The 21,997-nt window shown below is 48.9% G+C and overlaps 1 protein-coding gene across 1 annotated transcript in view; it reads left to right on the forward strand.

Annotated features, from left to right (window-relative positions):
- Positions 1–476: 476 nt before the first annotated feature.
- Positions 477–21,997, forward strand: part of LOC138287261 (zinc finger protein 1-like) — a 94,960-nt gene continuing 73,439 nt past the window's right edge. The window contains exons 1-2 of the transcript XR_011202182.1: positions 477–662; positions 5,166–7,732. The gene's annotated coding sequence lies outside the window, so the exon portion shown is untranslated. The remainder of the gene's footprint in view (positions 663–5,165; positions 7,733–21,997) is intronic.

Here is a 21,997-nt window from a genome sequence, read left to right on the forward strand (position 1 = left end):
CTCCACTGGCTCCCTATACACATATGCCCTCACTTCAGACTCCTTACACATACTTTCAAGGCACTACACAACCTTATTCATGCTTACCTGAAAGGTAGCATCACCTTCTGCCAACCATACAGACATCTCCACTCTGTCCGACTCCTACTCACGCAAATCCCACGCATACACAGAAACAAAGCCAAATGCAGAGCATTCTTGCACATTGCTACTAAAGCCCAGAATGACTTAGCTACTCCCATCTGAGCCCCCTTCCCACTTCTTGAGTTCCTTAATAGGATGAAGGCTTGTCTCTTGAAGTAAACCCCGCGATAGACACCTGCATAGCGCTATGTTACTGTTTACTCATCACACCTTTTTTACTTTCAGAAACATACCTAAGTGTCTATCTGCTTTCATTAAAATGGAAAAGGTCAGAATGTGGTGGGAAGTTAACATTAAGTTCAATGTATTTAGGATGAATGCAGGGTCACAGTTTTCTACATTCTACTGAGTGCAGCAGCCAAGATAGAAACATAACCTTTTTTTGTTCCAGACACAGGTTTCCTCCCGGGATGCTTCTTGCTGGTTCTCAGAGGAGGAGTGGAATCTTTTACAAGGAAGGCAGAAGGAGCTTTGTGGGAACCTGATGAAAGAAGTTCACCGAGCACTGGTCTCGCTGGGTAAAGTTGCACCGTTGATCATTACCAGGGAACGGTGCTGTCCTCCGGATGCTGCATGTGTGCATTATTGCAGGACTGTGAGAGCAGAGCAGATTTTCTTTTCATGTTGTCTTTCTTCTATCACTTTCATTCTTCCTGGAGTAATGATCTGGGTATGCTGGGGCAGAGACGGTACTCTGGAGAAACAGGCAGCCATGGTTATGATGGATGCTTAAAGACTGTGAGCGGTAAAATGGGACAAGCGGGCACTGGACAGGGATAGTCGTAAATTAGGGCATACTTACGACACAAAGGCCATGCACGGCCAGTGGCGGGGGGCTTGGCTGCCCCAAAAGAGGTGAGTGCAGAACCCGACAGCCAACCACATGCTGCGAACAACCAGAAGCCGCAGTCCAGCGGAGCAATAGCCACTCGCTATGCATGCATTAAACTAATAATATCAGCCAATGAGATGCAGTTTGTATGTTATTTGGCCCCAGGTAAGTTGCTCGTCTGCTGTTGCCTACTCTGTTAAGTCTGCTTTCCAGGCTTTTCCTTCGGGCTGTAGACGCCGCCCAATGTATTGCAATCCACCTCCTCGCCAACATCATACTGAGCGCCATCATTTGAGTTTTCATTATGAAGCGCTTCCTTCTTGGCATCACACTCAAGAGGAACATTTTGATACAGAAGGAAGCTTGCATCTGCTGCAAACTGAAAGGTTGAAGGGTATTTTTTAGTAAATTTGTTTGGGCCTCATGTAGGTTCTGTGTAAATAGTGTTACCATCCTCGCTTAAATTCTGCTATGGTGGACACCTATGTCCTCATCCGTTCTGACACAGTCAGTTCATCTGAACAGTCAGCACTCCACCGATCCTTAACTTGGTCTGTCGAGCCACCTTTATCTGTCACACAGGCTACATGTAGATGTGTTATTAAACATCGACAACCCACCAGTGTCTGTATCTGTTGTACAACTGTGTGATCCTGTTGTTTATCTGGCGGCGAAATCCAAATCCCTGGGACAGTGTGTGCTAATACGTTCTGATGCAGGTGAGACTTAATAGAGTTCCACTCATGACTAAGACCATCTATGCCCGAACATGAGACTAAGGTATATTTCTCTCATTCACCAGTTTATGGTCTACTTCTCCATCTGGATAGATTGATGTGCTCCTCAGAATTAGTGAGAACACCATATACACAGCGTATTTGGCCTGTACATTATTGGACGCAGCCCCTTAATTTTCAGAGTTGTGTGGGGGTGTCAGCTAGCACCAGCTCCAACATGGAGACTCTCGCCCTTACATTTGTGCAAACATATGTTTATAGATCCCTTAGGCAATGCAACTGGGAAATATTTCTGATTCAATCAGAGCACCACACACCACATTAACATAGGGTTGGAAGTGTTTAAGTTTGTGGTAAGGGCCTTCTGGCTCTGTCAAACAATAGGAAAGAAAAAGTCCTTAAAAACAAATTGACTAAACTTGAAGGCAGCATCCATGCGCTGGAAAGGGGCCTCCCAGTAGACCCCTTGATTCAACCCAGATTAATGACTGAAAATGAGAAACAGGCATCTGTGGTGGAGCAATAAAGGGCTGTGAATTATCGGGAAAACTTTGATGCCACACATGCTGAGAGAGGCGGAGAAGTAAAACTGCTGGCCTGGTTGATACATCCTGAAGGAAAGAGTTGCTCAGCAACCCAGATTAAAAACTCACTAGATTGGGGGACAGAGCCAAGCTGCCGACCAAAATAGCTGTGTAGCGCTGCAGCTCCAGCAGACTGGCTCTCAAACAGCACAAGATGAGCCAGCACATGCTCCGTTTTGGCCCCTGAGGTGCTCCGCAGATGTCCTGAAGAGCCGCTGTAGCGGCGGTGGTGTTTCTGAGGGCGTCCTCCTCGCTGCATACACAGTGAGTGCTCCTGCAGCCGGCCTGCGCCCTGGAGGCCCTGACGCGACAGGGGCTGCGGGTGAGCTTAAGGCACAAGGCCAGCGGCCACGCAGTGCAGGCCAGTGGTTGCCACACTTCAACGCCTCGGCCATCTCAGCATTCCTGGGGGATGAACTGGAGGCTTCCCGCCCTCTGGATTATTACCAGCCCCCACACAGGGCCCGAGACGGCTGCCGTCACAGCCCAGACTGCTGCAGGGCCCAAGACGGGTGCCGTCACAGCCCAGACTGCTGCAGGGCCCAAGACGGCTGCCGTCACAGCACAGACTGCTGCAGGGCCGTCACAGCCCAGACTGCTGCAGGGCCCAAGACGGCTGCCGTCACAGCCCAGACTGCTGCAGGGCCCAAGACGGCTGCCGTCACAGCCCAGACTGCTGCAGGGCCCGAGACGGCTGCCATCACAGCCCAGAATGCTGCAGGGCCCGAGACGGCTGCCGTCACAGCCCAGACTGCTGCAGGGCACAAGACGGCTGCCGTCACAGCCCAGACTGCTGCAGGGCCCAAGACGGCTGCCGTCACAGCCCAGACTGCTGCAGGGCCCAAGACGGCTGCCGTCACAGCCCAGACTGCTGCTGGGCCGTCACAGCCCAGACTGCTGCTGCTGGGCCGTCACAGCCCAGACTGCTGCAGGGCCATCACAGCCCAGACTGCTGCAGGGCCCAAGACGGCTGCCGTCACAACCCAGACTGCTGCAGGTCCGCCACAGCCCAGACTGCTGCAGGGCCCAAGACGGCTGCCGTCACAGCCCAGACTGCTGCAGGGCCCGAGACGGCTGCCGTCACAGCCCAGACTGCTGCAGGGCCGTCACAGCCCAGACTGCTGCAGGGCCCAAGACGGCTGCCGTCACAGCCCAGACTGCTGCAGGGCCGTCACAGCCCAGACTGCTGCAGGGCCCAAGACGGCTGCCGTCACAACCCAGACTGCTGCAGGTCCGTCACAGCCCAGACTGCTGCAGGGCCCAAGACGGCTGCCGTCACAGCCCAGACTGCTGCAGGGCCCGAGACGGCTGCCGTCACAGCCCAGACTGCTGCAGGGCCGTCACAGCCCAGACTGCTGCAGGGCCCAAGACGGCTGCCATCACAGCCCAGACTGCTGCAGGGCCGAAGACGGCTGCCGTCACAGCCCAGACTGCTGCAGGGCCCAAGACGGCTGCCGTCACAGCCCAGACTGCTGCAGGGCCCGAGACGGCTGCCGTCACAGCCCAGACTGCTGCAGGGCCCAAAACGGCTGCCGTCACAGCCCAGACTGCTGCAGGGCCCGAGACGGCTGCCGTCACAGCCCAGACTGCTGCAGGGCCCGAGACGGCTGCCGTCACAGCCCAGACTGCTGCAGGGCCCGAGTCACCGCTGCAGGACGTGGCTGGTAGGGCGCTGTAAGCGGTGCGCATTGCATACACTCTCTTAATCACCATGCTGCCAATCCACGCTACTCCTGCAGCAGGCCGCAGCCCTTGGGACCGGTCAGGCGGACCGGGCAAACACCCTGCCTGACTGCCCCTTGCCTCAGCTGTGCTCGGCAACCACGTTGACGCTGCACCCTGCCATCATCGGCTGCGCAGTGCGCCAGGAGCCACGAGTGATACCCGGCACATACCTACCCTTGTTACCGACTGGGCACTCCCTCTCTACTCGGGCTGGTTGTGGTGGGCTATATCGGAGCATTGTGAGTTCATTGTTTGCATTACTCGTGGTTTACGTCTAACTTATTGACAGGGTTTTGTTTAACATGGGGTACGTGTTATTCACGGTATAATCACACACATGAAGATTATATTTTACAAACAATGTCTGTTTTATTCTGCGCACAGATTTTGTGGCGAAATTAGTGGTGGCATGATTTGGTGGTCATTTTCAAGCATTGCGTGTCATATTGGGGTGAATGTGTTTATTACATTTCAAAAGATTACTCAAGGGTGTTGATGGGTCCTCTTTATACATTACAGCTAAGCCAGAAGAAGGGCTTTTTGCCTGAAATGCATAGGGTGAATGTTCATATGGTTACCAGAGCTGAAATGTGAATCCAACGTGCAGGAGATAAAAGCCTGAATGGGCATTTCTTCAGCATTAAAAATTTAGAATCAAATTGCCTCTCTGTGAATTTGAGAATGATGGAATAAACACAGATTACATTTGGATTCCTGAATGAAAACTGGTGTCCTGTCGGTTGATTTTCTACATGGCTGTGTGGCTTTGGGTGGATGCATGATGACACACCAGTCACTTTCAAGTATCAATATTCGTGCTATTGGGCCAGAGCATGACAGCCTGCACGCCAAAACTCTGCCATTGAGCATTTCACAAATTGTTTATTAATTATTAAATTAGGTGTACATACTATCACGTTTTTTGGGAGTGAGAACTTCTGTCACAATGTAAGGGTGTACAAATCTGTTACTTTGTTTGTCTTGGAATTTTTAGACTGTGCCTGACGTGCTGTGCTCAATATCCACTCCACCCATAAACGTGTGTTGATAAACATGTGTTGTGTGAGACAAACAGCAGATTCTGCTCAGTATTGTATATTGCCCCTTGTAGCATTATTAATTTGTGATTTCTTTCTTTAATAGGCCCTCTGATTGCTAGCACTGTCTTTTCATTGAGAACGAAAGGAACACAACTGCTCCACCCTCTGGACAACAATGAGTCTGAGAGAAGAGACAGTGTCACATGTTCCCCAAGTAAGCAAGGGGTGCTTTAGCCTTGATGTAAGAATGACAGCTTCATGCATATGGGACACGTGTGCTCACTAGACAAGGCACTGCTTCCCAATCACAGAAATGACCACTCACTCATGGAGGTACACACGAGGTGTATGTCCTCACTAGACAAGGCACTGCTTACCGAATAAAGAAGTGACCACACACGGGGGCACACACAAAGTGTATGTACGCACTAGGCAAGGCACTGCTTCCCAATCACGGCAGTGAGCACGCATACAAGGTGTATGTCCTCGCTAGACAAGGCTTACCGATTACAGAAATGAACACACACGGGGGCACACACAAGGTGTATGTCCACTCTAGACAATGCACTGCTTACCTATCACAGCAGGGACCGCACACTCATGGAGGCACACACAAGGTGTATGTCCACTCTAGACAATGCACTGCTTACCTATCACAGCAGGGACCGCACACTCATGGAGGCACACACAAGGTGCATGTCCTCATTAGACAAGGCACTGCTTACCGATCACAGCAGTAACAACACACTCACGGAGGCACACACAAGGTGTATGTCCTCACTAGACAACGCACTGCTTACCGATCACAGCAGTGACCACACACTCACGGAGGCACACGTAAGATGTATGTCCTCAGTAGACAACGCACTGCTTATTGACTGCAGTAGTGTTCAATACTCACGGAGGCACACACAAGGGGTATGTCCTCACTAGACAATGCACTACTGATTACTGATCATAGCAGTGACCACACACACAGGGTGGCACACATAAGGTGACTTCCTCACTAGTTGATGCACTGCTTACCTATCACAGCAGTGACCACACACTCATGAAGGCACACATAAGGTGTATGTCCTTACTAGACAAGGCACTGCTTATGGATCACAGTAGTGACCACACACTCATAGAGGCATACATATGGTGTATGCACTCACTAGTTGATGCACTGCTTACTGATCACAGTAGTGACCACACACTCATGGGGGCACACATAAGGTGTATGTCCTTACTAGACAAGGCACTGCTTATGGATCACAGCAGTGACCACACACTCATAGAGGCATACATATGGTGTATGCCCTCACTAGTTGATGCACTGCTTACTGATCACAGTAGTGACCACACACTCATGGGGGCACACATAAGGTGTATGTCCTCACTAAATAATGCACCGCTTATTAACTGCAGCATTGAACACATACTCACAGAGGCACACTCAAGTCATGTCTTCTTCATAGGAAACAAGTGCCTCCTTGCAGTTTAAAGGAGTGAAATCACTCACAAATGCACACACAGGCCACAGGTGCTTACCAGCAGCATATAAGATACCACTTGGAATTCAGCAGTGAGTATATACTGACATGGACACGCAGGGCATGTGTGTTAATCCAGAGTAGATAAGGCACTGGTAGTCGGCGGTTACCGCACAGGGTACATTATTAACCTTCAGCAGATAAGGCACTGCTACAGACATGCTGTACAAGTAAGCACACTTGCACATACGCACACACGGGACATGTGCCTATGGCACATGTGCTCTCCCAAGTGAATGGGACATCACCTCCACATATGGGCTTAATACGCGCTCACAAAAGTACACACACAGGGCACATGTGTTGAACTGTGCAAAATAAGATACTCATTACAGGTTGTAACCGGGAGCACACACTAACAAAGGCACAGACTTGCAATGTGTGCTCATCCCCAGGAAATAAGGCGCAGCTTACAGATTGTTGCGTTGAGCGAATACTCGCAGAGTCGACAAAAGGTACGTGTGCTTCCTCACACCAGACAGTGCACCACTTACAGGCTGTAGCACTGGACACAGACACACACAAGCCACATTTGCTCATATGCAGCGATAAGGCAGTGCTCACATGCATTGGAACTTCAGACCCACCATCAAAGATGCAGCAAGAGTTGGTTTGAGATGACTGCATAAGGCAGACTTCATCTTTTCTAAAAGCCCACATTTCCTCCTCTACTGATAAACAGAGGCCACACAATGGGAATAAGAACTGAGGAGTGGCAGTGAAGCTAGGAACTTAGAGGTGTCTTTAGTAGAACAAAATAACCAGCAACTCAAGTGAAAGATTGAGGAAGAAATGGAGAATAAACGGAATGAAGAATACAACCTTGGAAAATCAAGGGTCTGATTTTAATCGTGGCGGTAACTGTCATTGGTTGTCTGTTGGAAAACCTGTCCGCCGCCTCGTGGGTCCTCCTGGCTGATTTAGATGTTGGCAGTGCCATAGGCGAGAGACCGCCCGAGTCCTGCTGACTCTGGCAGGAATCTACACCAGGGTCAACTGCGCCACTGGAATCAGTGGCTGGTGGTGGGTCTCTAGCCACTGTTCCTGCCAAGCTGATCATGATGTGCCTTCCCACCATGGAAACTGTGGCAGTGTTACCTCCACACCCGAATTGGTGGATTGGAAAGGAACTGAGGTAAGCATTACATCGTACCAGTGGATATTGTCTTAGCACTTAACATTATCTTGGAACCAGCACAGTAATATAAATGTCACAGTATTGTGTTTTTTTAACAACTTGTGAAATGTATGTATCTGCAAATCATCACTGGAGACACACCTGCATTACAAAAATCTGATGCATTACACAAATATTATTGTGGTGCAAGTATTCATTAACACATGAATGCCTGCACCAAAATACACTGAACATCACAATTATAAACTGCGTCCATGTGTGTACTTTGGAGTGTGACCGGTAAGTGTAATGTGGTGCTTCTAGTTGTAAATGTGAGTCAGTACACGTATATCACTGGTATGGCAATTCCAATCTAATGACACAATGCCTTGGACTGCAACACACAATGAGGTACACACTGTAGGAGGCTGGACTGGCTTGTAGTGAGTACCAAGGGGTACTTGCACCTTGCACCAGGCCCAGTTATCCCTTATTAGTGTATAGGGTGTCTAGCAGCTTAGGCTGATAGATAATGGTAGCTTAGCAGAGCAGCTTAGGCTGAACTAGGAGACGTGTGAAGCTACTACAGTACCACTTAGTGTCATATGCACAATATCATAAGAAAACACAATACACAGTTATACTAAAAATAAAGGTACTTTATTTTTATGACAATATGCCAAAGTATCTCAGAGTGTACCCTCAGTGAGAGGATAGGAAATATACACAAGATATATATACACAATAGCAAAAATATGCAGTATAGTCTTAGAAAACAGTGCAAACAATGTATAGTTACAATAGGATGCAATGGAGACACATAGGGATAGGGACAACACAAACCATATACTCCAGAAGTGGAACGCGAACCACGAATGGACCCCAAACCTATGTGACCTTGTAGAGGGTCGCTGGGACTATTAGAAAATAGTGAGGGTTAGAAAAATAGCCCACCCCAAGACCCTGAAAAGTGAGTGCAAAGTGCACTAAATTTCCCCTAAGGACAAAGAAGTCGTGTTAGAGGAATAATGCAGGAAAGACACAAACCAACAATGCAACAATGCTGGATTTCCAATCTGGGGTACCTGTGGAACAAGGGGACCAAGTCCAAAAGTCACAAGCAAGTCAGAGATGGGCAGATGCCCAGGAAATGCCAGCTGCGGGTGCAAAGAAGCTTCTACTGGACGGAAGAAGCTGCAGTTTCTGCAGGAACACAAAGGGCTAGAGACTTCCCCTTTGGAGGACGGATCCCTCTCGCCTTGTAGAGTCGTGCAGAAGTGTTTTCCCGCCGAAAGAACGCCAACAAGCCTTGCTAGCTGCAAATCGTGCGGTTAGCGTTTTTGGACGCTGCTGCGGCCCAGGAGGTCGCAAATTGGACCAGGAGGTAGAGGGGACGTCGAGCAAGACAAGGAGCCCTCTTAGTAGCAGGTAGCACCCGGAGAAGTGCCAGAAACAGGCACTACGAGGATGCGTGAAACGGTGCTCACCCGAAGTCGCACAAAGGAGTCCCACGTCTCCGGAGACCAACTTAGAAAGTCGTGCAATGCAGGTTAGAGTGCTGTGGACCCAGGCTTGGCTGTGCACAAAGGATTTCCGCCGGAAGTGCACAGGGGCCGGAGTAGCTGCAAAAATCGCGGTTCCCAGCAATGCAGTCTAGCGAGGTGAGGCAAGGACTTACCTCCACCAAACTTGGACTGAAGAGTCACTGGACTGTGGGGGTGACTGGGACGGAGTTGCTGGATTCGAGGGACCTCGCTCGTCGTGCTGAGAGGAGACCCAAGGGACCGGTAATGCAGCTTTTTGGTGCCTGCGGTTACAGGGGGACGATTCCGTCGACCCACGGGAGATTTCGTCGGAGCTTCTAGTGCAGAGAGGAGGCAGACTACCCCAACAACATGCACCACCAGGAAAACAGTCGAGAAGGCGGCAGGATCAGCGTTACAGAGTTGCAGTAGTCGTCTTTGCTACTTTGTTGCAGTGTTGCAGGCTTCCAGCGCGGTCAGCAGTCGATTCCTTGGCAGAAGGTGAAGAGAGAGATGCAGAGGAACTCGGATGAGCTCTTGCATTCGTTATCTAAGGAATCCCAAGAGACAGAGACCCTAAATAGCCAGAAAAGAGGGTTTGGCTACTTAGGAGAGAGGATAGGCTAGCAACACCTGAAGGAGCCTATCACAAGGAGTCTCTGACGTCACCTGGTGGCACTGGCCACTCAGAGCAGTCCAGTGTGCCAGCAGCACCTCTGTTTCCAAGATGGCAGAGGTCTGGAGCACACTGGAGGAGCTCTGGGCACCTCCCAGGGGATGTATAGGTCAGGGGAGTGGTCACTCCCCTTTCCTTTGTCCAGTTTCGCGCCAGAACAGGGCTAAGGGGTCCCTGAACCGGTGTAGACTGGCTTATGCAGAATTGGGCACATCTGTGCCCAAGAAAGCATTTCCAGAGGCTGGGGGAGGCTACTCCTCCCCTGCCTTCACACCATTTTCCAAAGGGAGAGGGTGTCACACCCTCTCTCAGAGGAAGTTCTTTGTTCTGCCATCCTGGGCCAGGCCTGGCTGGACCCCAGGAGGGCAGCTGCCTGTCTGAGGGGTTGGCAGCAGCTGCAGTAAAACCCCAGGAAGGGCAGTTTGGCAGTACCAGGGTCTGTGCTACAGACCACTGGGATCATGGGATTGTGCCAACTATGCCAGGATGGTATAGAGGGGGCAATTCCATGATCATAGACATGTTACATGGCCATATTCGGAGTTACCATTGTGAAGCTACATATAGGTAGTGACCTATATGTAGTGCACGCGTGTAATGGTGTCCCCGCACTCACAAAGTCCGGGGAATTGGCCCTGAACAATGTGGGGGCACCTTGGCTAGTGCCAGGGTGCCCTCACACTAAGTAACTTTGCACCTAACCTTTACCAGGTAAAGGTTAGACATATAGGTGACTTATAAGTTACTTAAGTGCAGTGTAAAATGGCTGTGAAATAACGTGTGCGTTATTTCACTCAGGCTGCAGTGGCAGGCCTGTGTAAGAATTGTCAGAGCTCCCTATGGGTGGCAAAAGAAATGCTGCAGCACATAGGGATCTCCTGGAACCCCAATACCCTGGATACCTCAGTACCATATACTAGGGAATTATAAGGATGTTCCAGTAAGCCAATGTAAATTGGTAAAATTGGTCACTAGCCTGTCAGTGACAATTTAAAAGAAATGAGAGAGCATAACCACTGAGGTTCTGATTAGCAGAGCCTCAGTGAGACAGTTAGTCACTACACAGGTAACACATTCAGGCACACTTATGAGCACTGGGGCCCTGGTGAACAGGTTCCCAGTGACACATACAACTAAAACAACATATATACAGTGAAAAATGGGGGTAACATGCCAGGCAAGATGGTACTTTCCTACACAACCCCCCCCCAAACGAAGGACAATAAGACTAGCCATGACCTGATGAGTCTTCATTGTCTAAGTGGAAATATCTGGAGAGTCCATCTGCATTGGAGTGGCTACTCCCAGGTCTATGTTCCACTGTATAGTCCATTCCCTGTAGGGATATGGACCACCTCAACAATTTAGGATTTTCACCTTTCATTTGTTTTAGCCAAAGTAGAGGTTTGTGGTCTGTCTGAACAATGAAGTGAGTGCCAAACAGGTATGGCCTCAACTTCTTCAGAGCCCAGACCACAGCAAAGGCCTCCCTCTCAATGGCAGACCAACGCTTTTCTCTAGGGGTCAACCTCCTACTAATAAAAGCAACAGGTTGATCCTGGCCCTCAGAATTAAGTTGTGATAGGACTGCCCCTACTCCTAATTCAGATGCATCAGCTTGGACATAGAATTTTTTAGAGTAACAAGGGCTTTTCAGGACAGGTGCAGAGCACATGGCCTGCTTCAGCTCCTCAAAAGCTTTCTGACAGTTAGCTGTCCACAATACCTTTTTAGGCATCTTTTTGGATGTGAGGTCATTAAGAGGGGCTGCAATGGAGCCATAGTTCTTAATGAACCTCCTGTAATACCCAGTGAGGCCTAGGAAGGCTCTCACCTGAGTCTGAGTGGTAGGGGGAATCCAATCAATAATTGTTTGGATTTTCCCCTGAAGTGGTGCAATCTGTTCCCCACCAACAAGGTGTCCCAGATAAACCACCTCACCCTGCCCTATCTGGCACTTTGAAGCCTTGATAGTGAGGCCTGCCTTTTGCAGGGCCTCCAAAACGTTCCATAGGTGGACCAGGTGATCATCCCAACTGGAGCTAAAGACAGCTATATCGTCCAAATATGCTGCACTGAAAGCTTCCAGCCCTTGCAGGACTGTGTTCACCAACCTTTGAAAAGTGGCAGGTGCATTTTTCAAACCAAAAGGCATTACTGTAAATTGGTAATGGCCTCCAATGGTTGAAAATGCAGTTTTAGGTTTAGCATCTTCTGACAATTTGATCTGCCAATACCCTGCAGTCAAATCAAAAGTGCTTAGATACTTGGCAGATGCCAGTGTATCTATGAGCTCATCTGTCCTGGGTATAGGGTGAGCATCAGTTTTGGTTACAAGGTTGAGACCTCTATAGTCTACACAAAACCGCATTTCCTTCTTTCCATCTTTGGAATGGGGTTTTGGTACAAGTACCACAGGAGAAGCCCATGGACTTTCAGAGTGCTCAACCACTCCCAGCTCCAACATTTTCTGCACCTCTGGCTTTATACAGTCTCTGACATGGTCAGGCTGCCTATAGATCTTACTTTTGACAGGTAAACTGTCTCCAGTATCTATAGTGTGCTCACACCAAGAAGTGGTACCTGGCACAGTAGAGAAGAGTTCAGAGAATTGATCTAGGAGGTTTATGCAATGGTCTTTCTGCTCAGCAGTAAGACAATCAGCCAAAACTACACCTTCCACAAGAGCATCTTGTTCTGTGGAAGAGAAGAGATCAGGTAGAGGATCACTGTCTTCTTCCTGTCCCTCATCAGTTGCCATGAGCAGGGTGAGATCAGCCCTGTCATAGTAGGGGTTCAGGCGATTGACAAGGAGCACCCTAAGGGGACTCCTGGCAGTGCCTAAGTCAACTAAGTAGGTGACTTCACCCTTCTTTTCAACAATTATGTGGGGTCCACTCCATTTATCTTGGAGTGCTCTTGGGGCCACAGACTCCAAGACCCACACTTTCTGGCCTGGTTGGTACTGAACCAAAACAGCCTTCTGATCATGCCATTGCTTCTGGAGCTCTTGGCTGGCCTGAAGGTTTTTACTGGCCTTTTTCATATACTCAGCCATCCTTGATCTGAGGCCAAGTACATAATCCACAATATCCTGCTTAGGAGCTTTTAAAGGTTGTTCCCAACCCTCCTTTACAAGTGTGAGTGGACCCCTAACAGGGTGTCCAAAAAGAAGTTCAAAGGGGCTGAAGCCCACTCCTTTCTGGGGTACCTCCCAGTAGGCAAAAAGGAGGCATGGTAACAGGATATCCCATCTCCTGCGGAGTTTTTCAGGGAGACCCATAATCATGCCTTTGAGAGTTTTATTAAATCTCTCCACCAGTCCATTTGTTTGTGGATGATAGGGTGTAGTGAACTTGTAAGTCACACCACACTCCTTCCACATGGCCTTTAAGTATGCAGACATGAAATTGCTTCCTCTGTCTGATACTACTTCCTTTGGGAAGCCCACCCTAGAAAATATCCCTAGGAGGGCCTTTGCCACTGCAGGTGCTGTAGTGGTCCTTAAAGGAATTGCTTCAGGATATCTTGTGGCATGGTCCACTACCACCAAGATAAACCTATTGCCTGAAGCAGTAGGAGGGTCAAGGGGGCCAACTATGTCAACCCCTACCCTTTCAAAGGGTACCCCAACCACAGGCAGTGGAATAAGGGGTGCCTTTGGAGTGCCACCTGTTTTGACACTGGCTTGACAGGTTTCACAGGACTTACAAAACTCTTTTGTGTCCTCAGACATCCTAGGCCAATGAAACAATGGAACCAGTCTGTCCCAAGTTTTCATTTGTCCCAGGTGCCCAGCTAGGGGAATGTCGTGTGCAAGAGTTAGGAGGAACTTTCTGTACTCCTGAGGGATCACTAATCTCCTGGCAGTTCCAGGTTTAGGATCCCTTGCCTCAGTGTACAAGAGGTTGTCCTCCCAGTAAACTCTGTGTGAGTCACTGACATCCCCATTAGCCTGTTTGACAGCTTGCTGTCTGAGACCCTCTAATGTGGGACAGGTTTGCTGTGCCACACTCAGCTCCTCTCTGGCAGGCCCCCCTTCACCCAAAAGTTCAGCAGTGTCTGCTTGAAGCTCCTCTGGTGTAGGTTCTGCACAGGGAGGGAATTCTTCTTCCTCAGAAGTTGAATCCACTGTAGAGGGAGGGATAGTAGGAAGTGGTTTGCTTCTACTAGCCCTAGCTTTAGGGAGCACTTGGTCCATTGTTCCAGGATCCAAGCTTCCCTGTCCTTTTTGCTTTTTGGCCTGAGCCCTTGTCAAAGCAAAAATATGCCCTGGGATGCCCAGCATTGCTGCATGGGCCTCCAACTCCACATCTGACCAAGCTGATGTCTCCAAATCATTCCCTAATAGACAGTCTACAGGTAAATCTGAAGCTACCACAACTTTCTTTGGACCAGTAACCCCCCCCCAGTTGAGATTTACAACAGCCATGGGGTGGCTAAGTGTGTTGTTGTGAGCATCGGTTACTTGGTACTGGTGACCAAGTAGGTGTTGTTCAGGGTGGACCAGTTTCTCTATGACCATAGTCACACTGGCTCCAGTGTCCCTGTAGGCTTGAACCTCAACACCATTTATTAGGGGTAGCTGCTTGTACTTATCCATATTAAGGGGACAAGCAACTAAGGTGGCTAAATCAATAGCCCCCTCAGAGACTAACACAGCCTCTGTGGTCTCCCTAACAAGACCAACCCCAACTAAGTTACCAATAGTGAGCCCAGCTACTCCCTTGGATTGGCTATTAGTAGGTTTGCTTTCACCACCACTGCTATTAGTAGGGACACTAGGTGTAGCAGTAGGGGTTGTAGTGGTAGGAGGCTTGGTGCTTTTCTTTGGACAACTGGGATCTGTTGTCCAATGGCCTTTTATTTTACATAAATAGCACCATGGTTTCTTTTCCTTGTTTTGATTAGAAGAGGATTTGGGCCCACCACCCCCACCAGAGTGTTTTTGTGGGCCTGATGAAGACTCATTTTTAGATTTGTCCCCACCCTTGTCTGAAGACTTACCATCCTTCTTCTTGTTGCCATCTTTGTCACCCCCTGTATGAACTTTTCTGTTCACCCTTGTTCTTACCCATTTGTCTGCCTTCTTTCCCAATTCTTGGGGAGAGGTCAGATCAGAGTCCACCAAGTACTGGTGCAACAAATCAGACACACAATTATTAAGAATATGCTCTCTCAGGATCAAGTTATACAGGCTGTCATAATCAGTAACTTTACTGCCATGTAACCACCCCTCCAAGGCCTTCACTGAATGGTCAATAAAATCAACCCAGTCTTGTGAAGACTCCTTTTTGGTCTCTCTGAACTTTATCCTGTATTGTTCAGTGGTTAAGCCATAACCATCCAGGAGTGCATTCTTAAGAACTTTGTAATCATTAGCTTCATTTTCTTTTACAGTAAGGAGCCTATCCCTACCTTTTCCACTAAATGATAGCCATAGGATAGCAGCCCACTGCCTTTGAGGGACATCCTGTACAGCACAGGCCCTCTCAAGTGCAGCAAACCACTTGTTAATGTCATCCCCCTCCTTATAAGGGGGAACTATCTTATGCAGATTCCTGGAATCATGCTCTTTTGCAGGATGACTATGGGGAATACTGCTGCTGCTGCCACCATGGGTTTCTAAACCCAGTTTCTTTCTCTCCTTCTCTACTTCTAAAGTCTGTCTATCCAAATCCAGCTGTTGCTTCTTGAGCTTCAGTCTGGTTTGTTCCACTCTCAATCTATTGAGCTCCCTTTCTAACAATCTGTCATCAGGGTGGGTGGGAGGGACATGCCTTGAAACAGAAGTATGGTGAGAATGGACAGAAGGAGACCTGTCCCTTACAGAGGGCACCCTAACAGCTTGGCTAACAGAAACATCAGTACCACTGTGGTGTGAATAAATGCTTATGCTATGATGTGAGACAACACTATTTGTATGGTGTGACCCAACATCATTACCAACTATGCTAGACTGTCTAGTAATGGGAAGGCTAGGAAGTTTCTTTTTGAATCTTTTCCTGGGGGAGTCCCTGGATCAGATTGGGAACCATTAGCTACTTTTTCAACAGATGGGGCACTTCTTGCCTTATCTTGTTCTCTAAGCATGTTAAGTAACAATTCCAAGGAAGGATTCTTCCCTACACTCAAACCTCTCTCTATGCAGAGACTCCTTGCTCCTTTCCAGCTAAGGTGATCATATGCAAGTTTGGAGAGATCAACATTTTGGCCTGTGCCAGACATTTTTTAGAGAGAGTTAAAGTGATAGAAAAAGATAAAAAAGTTTGTCAGAGCTTTTAGAAAGACTGGAAGAAAAACTTTTTAAATTTTTTAGAACTTTTTAGAAAGTTAGAATTACTTTTCAGCACTTAGAAAAGAGTGAAAAGAAGAAATGCAAAACTTTTTGGCAATGTGTATATACACTGAACTTGTTTTGTATATTTTTCTCTTATGAAAAGTACAATGACAAGAGTGGTAAGCAGTCTCAAAGCACTTATCCCACCGCTGCACAACCAATGTAGGAGGCTGGACTGGCTTGTAGTGAGTACCAAGGGGTACTTGCACCTTGCACCAGGCCCAGTTATCCCTTATTAGTGTATAGGGTGTCTAGCAGCTTAGGCTGATAGATAATGGTAGCTTAGCAGAGCAGCTTAGGCTGAACTAGGAGACGTGTGAAGCTACTACAGTACCACTTAGTGTCATATGCACAATATCATAAGAAAACACAATACACAGATATACTAAAAATAAAGGTACTTTATTTTTATGACAATATGCCAAAGTATCTCAGAGTGTACCCTCAGTGAGAGGATAGGAAATATACACAAGATATATATACACAATAGCAAAAATATGCAGTCTAGTCTTAGAAAACAGTGCAAACAATGTATAGTTACAATAGGATGCAATGGAGACACATAGGGATAGGGGCAACACAAACCATATACTCCAGAAGTGGATGGCGAACCACGAATGGACCCCAAACCTATGTGACTTTGTAGAGGGTCGCTGGGACTATTAGAAAATAGTGAGGGTTAGAAAAATAGCCCACCCCAAGACCCTGAAAAGTGAGTGCAAAGTGCACTAAAGTTCCCCTAAGGACAAAGAAGTCGTGTTAGAGGAATAATGCAGGAAAGACACAAACCAACAATGCAACAACGCTGGATTTCCAATCTGGGGTACCTGTGGAACAAGGGGACCAAGTCCAAAAGTCACAAGCAAGTCGGAGATGGGCAGATGCCCAGGAAATGCCAGCTGCGGGTGCAAAGAAGCTTCTACTGGACGGAAGAAGCTGCGGTTTCTGCAGGAACGCAAAGGGCTAGAGACTTCCCCTTTGGAGGACGGATCCCTCTCGCCTTGTAGAGTCGTGCAGAAGTGTTTTCCCGCTGAAAGAACGCCAACAAGCCTTGCTAGCTGCAAATCGTGCAGTTAGCGTTTTTGGACGCTCCTGCGGCCCGGGAGGGACCAGGAGGTCGCAAATTGGACCAGGAGGTAGAGGGGACGTCGAGCAAAACAAGGAGCCCTCTTAGCAGCAGGTAGCTCCCGGAGAAGTGCCAGAAACAGGCACTACGAGGATGCGTGAAACGGTGCTCACCCGAAGTCGCACAAAGGAGTCCCACGTCGCCGGAGACCAACTTAGAAAGTCGTGCAATGCAGGTTAGAGTGCCGTGGACCCAGGCTTGGCTGTGCACGAAGGATTTCCGCCGGAAGTGCACAGGGGCCGGAGTAGCTGCAAAAATCGCGGTTCCCAGCAATGCAGTCTAGCGAGGTGAGGCAAGGACTTACCTCCACCAAACTTGGACTGAAGAGTCACTGGACTGTGGGGGTCACTGGGACGGAGTTGCTGGATTCGAGGGACCTCGCTCGTCGTGCTGAGAGGAGACCCAAGGGACCGGTAATGCAGCTTTTTGGTGCCTGCGGTTGCAGGGGGACGATTCCGTCGACCCACGGGAGATTTCTTCGGAGCTTCTAGTGCAGAGAGGAGGCAGACTACCCCCACAACATGCACCACCAGGAAAACAGTCGAGAAGGCGGCAGGATCAGCGTTACAGAGTTGCAGTAGTCGTCTTTGCTACTTTGTTGCAGTGTTGCAGGCTTCCAGCGCGGTCAGCAGTCGATTGCTTGGCAGAAGGTGAAGAGAGAGATGCAGAGGAACTCGGATGAGCTCTTGCATTCGTTATCTAAGGAATCCCAAGAGACAGAGACCCTAAATAGCCAGAAAAGAGGGTTTGGCTACTTAGGAGAGAGGATAGGCTAGCAACACCTGAAGGAGCCTATCACAAGGAGTCTCTGACGTCACCTGGTGGCACTGGCCACTCAGAGCAGTCCAGTGTGCCAGCAGCACCTCTGTTTCCAAGATGGCAGAGGTCTGGAGCACACTGGAGGAGCTCTGGGCACCTCCCAGGGGAGGTACAGGTCAGGGGAGTGGTCACTCCCCTTTCCTTTGTCCAGTTTCGCGCCAGAGCAGGGCTAAGGGGTCCCTGAACCGGTGTAGACTGGCTTATGCAGAATTGGGCACATCTGTGCCCAAGAAAGCATTTCCAGAGGCTGGGGGAGGCTACTCCTCCCCTGCCTTCACACCATTTTCCAAAGGGAGAGGGTGTCACACCCTCTCTCAGAGGAAGTCCTTTGTTCTGCCATCCTGGGCCAGGCCTGGCTGGACCCCAGGAGGGCAGCTGCCTGTCTGAGGGGTTGGCAGCAGCAGCAGCTGCAGTGAAACCCCAGGAAGGGCAGTTTGGCAGTGCCAGGGTCTGTGCTACAGACCACTGGGATCATGGGATTGTGCCAACTATGCCAGGATGGTATAGAGGGGGCAATTCCATGATCATAGACATGTTACATGGCCATATTCGGAGTTACCATTGTGAAGCTACATATAGGTAGTGACCTATATGTAGTGCACGCGTGTAATGGTGTACCCGCACTCACAAAGTCCGGGGAATTGGCCCTGAACAATGTGGGGGCACCTTGGCTCTTAATGAACCTCCTGTAATACCCAGTGAGGCCTAGGAAGGCTCTCACCTGAGTCTGAGTGGTAGGGGGAATCCAATCAATAATTGTTTGGATTTTCCCCTGAAGTGGTGCAATCTGTTCCCCACCAACAAGGTGTCCCAGATAAACCACCTCACCCTGCCCTATCTGGCACTTTGAAGCTTTGATAGTGAGGCCTGCCTTTTGCAGGGCCTCCAAAACGTTCCATAGGTGGACCAGGTGATCATCCCAACTGGAGCTAAAGACAGCTATATCGTCCAAATATGCTGCACTGAAAGCTTCCAGCCCTTGCAGGACTGTGTTCACCAACCTTTGAAAAGTGGCAGGTGCATTTTTCAAACCAAAAGGCATTACTGTAAATTGGTAATGGCCTCCAATGGTTGAAAATGCAGTTTTAGGTTTAGCATCTTCTGACAATTTGATCTGCCAATACCCTGCAGTCAAATCAAAAGTGCTTAGATACTTGGCAGATGCCAGTGTATCTATGAGCTCATCTGTCCTGGGTATAGGGTGAGCATCAGTTTTGGTTACAAGGTTGAGACCTCTATAGTCTACACAAAACCGCATTTCCTTCTTTCCATCTTTGGAATGGGGTTTTGGTACAAGTACCACAGGAGAAGCCCATGGACTTTCAGAGTGCTCAACCACTCCCAGCTCCAACATTTTCTGCACCTCTGGCTTTATGCAGTCTCTGACATGGTCAGGCTGCCTATAGATCTTACTTTTGACAGGTAAACTGTCTCCAGTATCTATAGTGTGCTCACACCAAGAAGTGGTACCTGGCACAGTAGAGAAGAGTTCAGAGAATTGATCTAGGAGGTTTATGCAATGGTCTTTCTGCTCAGCAGTAAGACAATCAGCCAAAACTACACCTTCCACAAGAGCATCTTGTTCTGTGGAAGAGAAGAGATCAGGTAGAGGATCACTGTCTTCTTCCTGTCCCTCATCAGTTGCCATGAGCAGGGTGAGATCAGCCCTGTCATAGTAGGGTTTCAGGCGATTGACATGGAGCACCCTAAGGGGACTCCTGGCAGTGCCTAAGTCAACTAAGTAGGTGACTTCACCCTTCTTTTCAACAATTATGTGGGGTCCACTCCATTTATCTTGGAGTGCTCTTGGGGCCACAGGCTCCAAGACCCACACTTTCTGCCCTGGTTGGTACTGAACCAAAACAGCCTTCTGATCATGCCATTGCTTCTGGAGCTCTTGGCTGGCCTGAAGGTTTTTACTGGCCTTTTTCATATACTCAGCCATCCTTGATCTGAGGCCAAGTACATAATCCACAATATCCTGCTTAGGAGCTTTTAAAGGTTGTTCCCAACCCTCCTTTACAAGTGTGAGTGGACCCCTAACAGGGTGTCCAAAAAGAAGTTCAAAGGGGCTGAAGCCCACTCCTTTCTGGGGTACCTCCCAGTAGGCAAAATGGAGGCATAGTAACAGGATATCCCATCTCCTGCGGAGTTTTTCAGGGAGACCCATAATCATGCCTTTGAGAGTTTTATTAAATCTCTCCACCAGTCCATTTGTTTGTGGATGATAGGGTGTAGTGAACTTGTAAGTCACACCACACTCCTTCCACATGGCCTTTAAGTATGCAGACATGAAATTGCTTCCTCTGTCTGATACTACTTCCTTTGGGAAGCCCACCCTAGAAAATATCCCTAGGAGGGCCTTTGCCACTGCAGGTGCTGTAGTGGTCCTTAAAGGAATTGCTTCAGGATATCTTGTGGCATGGTCCACTACCACCAAGATAAACCTATTGCCTGAAGCAGTAGGAGGGTCAAGGGGGCCAACTATGTCAACCCCTACCCTTTCAAAGGGTACCCCAACCACAGGCAGTGGAATAAGGGGTGCCTTTGGAGTGCCACCTGTTTTGACACTGGCTTGACAGGTTTCACAGGACTTACAAAACTCTTTTGTGTCCTCAGACATCCTAGGCCAATGAAACAATGGAACCAGTCTGTCCCAAGTTTTCATTTGTCCCAGGTGCCCAGCTAGGGGAATGTCGTGTGCAAGAGTTAGGAGGAACTTTCTGTACTCCTGAGGGATCACTAATCTCCTGGCAGTTCCAGGTTTAGGATCCCTTGCCTCAGTGTACAAGAGGTTGTCCTCCCAGTAAACTCTGTGTGAGTCACTGACATCCCCATTAGCCTGTTTGACAGCTTGCTGTCTGAGACCCTCTAATGTGGGACAGGTTTGCTGTGCCACACTCAGCTCCTCTCTGGCAGGCCCCCCTTCACCCAAAAGTTCAGCAGTGTCTGCTTGAAGCTCCTCTGGTGTAGGTTCTGCACAGGGAGGGAATTCTTCTTCCTCAGAAGTTGAATCCACTGTAGAGGGAGGGATAGTAGGAAGTGGTTTGCTTCTACTAGCCCTAGCTTTATGGAGCACTTGGTCCATTGTTCCAGGATCCAAGCTTCCCTGTCCTTTTTGCTTTTTGGCCTGAGCCCTTGTCAAAGCAAAAATATGCCCTGGGATGCCCAGCATTGCTGCATGGGCCTCCAACTCCACATCTGACCAAGCTGATGTCTCCAAATCATTCCCTAATAGACAGTCTACAGGTAAATCTGAAGCTACCACAACTTTCTTTGGACCAGTAACCCCCCCCCAGTTGAGATTTACAACAGCCATGGGGTGGCTAAGTGTGTTGTTGTGAGCATCGGTTACTTGGTACTGGTGACCAAGTAGGTGTTGTTCAGGGTGGACCAGTTTCTCTATGACCATAGTCACACTGGCTCCAGTGTCCCTGTAGGCCTGAACCTCAACACCATTTATTAGGGGTAGCTGCTTGTACTTATCCATATTAAGGGGACAAGCAACTAAGGTGGCTAAATCAATAGCCCCCTCAGAGACTAACACAGCCTCTGTGGTCTCCCTAACAAGACCAACCCCAACTAAGTTACCAATAGTGAGCCCAGCTACTCCCTTGGATTGGCTATTAGTAGGTTTGCTTTCACCACCACTGCTATTAGTAGGGACACTAGGTGTAGCAGTAGGGGTTGTAGTGGTAGGAGGCTTGGTGCTTTTCTTTGGACAACTGGGATCTGTTGTCCAATGGCCTTTTATTTTACATAAATAGCACCATGGTTTCTTTTCCTTGTTTTGATTAGA

The sequence above is a fragment of the Pleurodeles waltl genome, chromosome 4_1, assembly GCF_031143425.1.
Source record: "Pleurodeles waltl isolate 20211129_DDA chromosome 4_1, aPleWal1.hap1.20221129, whole genome shotgun sequence".
Lineage (NCBI taxonomy): Eukaryota > Metazoa > Chordata > Amphibia > Caudata > Salamandridae > Pleurodeles > Pleurodeles waltl.